The sequence below is a fragment of the Glycine max genome, chromosome 9, assembly GCF_000004515.6.
Source record: "Glycine max cultivar Williams 82 chromosome 9, Glycine_max_v4.0, whole genome shotgun sequence".
NCBI classification, from domain to species: domain Eukaryota; kingdom Viridiplantae; phylum Streptophyta; class Magnoliopsida; order Fabales; family Fabaceae; genus Glycine; species Glycine max.
This window is the reverse complement of record NC_038245.2, coordinates 17,581,012-17,583,257: the sequence shown is the minus strand read 5'-3', so window position 1 is coordinate 17,583,257 and position 2,246 is coordinate 17,581,012.

The following is a 2,246-nucleotide window of genomic DNA, read 5'->3' as shown; positions in this document are numbered from 1 at the left end:
CTCAATTTTGTAATCCTAGCATTAGATTCAGTTTTAAATGTTACCAATAGAAAAAATATTTATTTCAGATAAAAATATTTATTTCAGATAACTTTTTTCTTTTCTTTTTTAAAAGGTCAATATTAATTATTAATTTATTAGTGAGATAGATTGGAACTTCCAATCTCTTTTTTTCCTCATTTTCTTTTAATCTTAAAATCAATCTTATAACTCCCACTCCCGTTCAGGTAACTCTTTAATATAACCGATTCCCGTTCAGGTAACTCTTTAATATTAATATAACTGATTCTGCTGTACATCTGTTAATGCACAGCCATTTGTGCAAATGATGATAGCATGTTGGGCTGGAATTTTGATCATTTCATTGTAAAGGCTAAAATGCAAAGCTCCTCGTTATTTAGTATTGACCCTAAGACGTCAGTGACTGTTTTTAGGAAATTCATTAACCGTTCTATAATTTACAGAAATGTATTACAATGATTGCATGTCGATTGGTGAAAGAATTAAAGTGAATGCTATGAGTAATGCTTATGATTAAGCAATAAATTAATAGAAAATTATCATTTCTTAAATAAAGTTATACATTACCATAAAGGAAAATGTTTCAAAAAAATCATAATATTTAAATATTAACAGTATTTACATATATTTAGAGTTTTCATTTATTTTTTGGTTTAATTATCCATTTAGTTTTATAGTTTTGAAACTTATCCAATTTAATTCTTATAGTTAATAAGTGATTTTTTTTTCATGTAGTTTATCTTTTAATTTTCAATATCTCAATTAAAAACTCATGCTATACAAAGTTAAGGTGTTAAATAATTTTAATGACATGAATTTATTGGAAATTAAAAGGTAAATTACATGAACTAAAAAAACCACTTATTAATTATAAAGATTAAATTGGATAAGTTTTGAAACTATAGAAACTAAATGGACAATTAAACCTTTTATTTAATAATTTTTTTTAAAAAATCAATTCACTTTGTACAGGTTCTTACTCAGTTTTGACTGATTCTTGTTTTAATTAGTTCTTAATCAACATTTGATTCCCGAGTTTTGGACTGTTTAGACTTGTTGTTGCCTGATCGATTATTGGATATATATATATATATATATATATATATATATATATATATATATATATATATATATATATATATATATATATATATATAATTAAGATTTAATGTGACGATTATTTTTACATTACATCTCAGCTATTTATATTTAATTCTTTCATTCTTATATTAGAGAACATATACTCTCTATATATTATCCCAATTTAATCTACTATATTTATCTCGAATAATCTTCTATTTGTAAAAATTGTCCTATTTGATATTAATAAATTAAGTTTCTTTTTTATTTTATCGTTGGAGTATTAATTCTTGTATTTTTCAATAATAAAAAAAACACATGTTCCAGTGTACATTTATGATCGATATTATATACACATTTCAATTCTACTTAATAATTCAATTAAAATCAATTCTACTAAACCTTGAAAATATACGGGCCTTAAATTAGTTAACTATTTAGTTGCAGAGTTAACTCAATATTAATTTTATATTATATGATTGAAAGATTAAATTGAAACTATTTTCATGATTAAGAAACTAACTATATTAGTGTTTATAAAGATTGAATTAATTATATTTTTTTTAAAATATAATAATAAAAAATTGCCGATATTTGATAATAATAAAATAACTAAAATAATATCAATTTTTAAAAAGATTAAAATAGCGACACTTCTCTAGAAATAAGGATACACTCTAAAAAAAAAAAAAAAACTGACCCTATCTTTTTAAAACATATAACTATCTTTAAAAGATCACACTATTTTGCAAAAATAAAAACTGTATGCTAATATCAATTATAAAATAATTAACAAAAATAATAATTTTTTTAAAAGTAATAATATCTAAACACTTGTTTAATGTTTTTTAATACTTAACATACAATTTATAATATTAAAAAATAATATCATATTTATAAACATTATGTTGCAAAGCATATCAAAATAAATTATTTTAAAAGGAAAATACTTTATATAAGCTCACGGTCTATGATAAAAATTAGTAACGCATTCGACGGGAATACTTCGGGAGAATATGAACATTTGGTTTGGAAATTAACCCCGCGGCGCCTACAATGATTATTGTCAAACCAACAGAGAATCCGACACACCCTGTTGTAGAGACTCAAAAAGTTTGTCTTAAAGTGGGATTTAGATATGATTT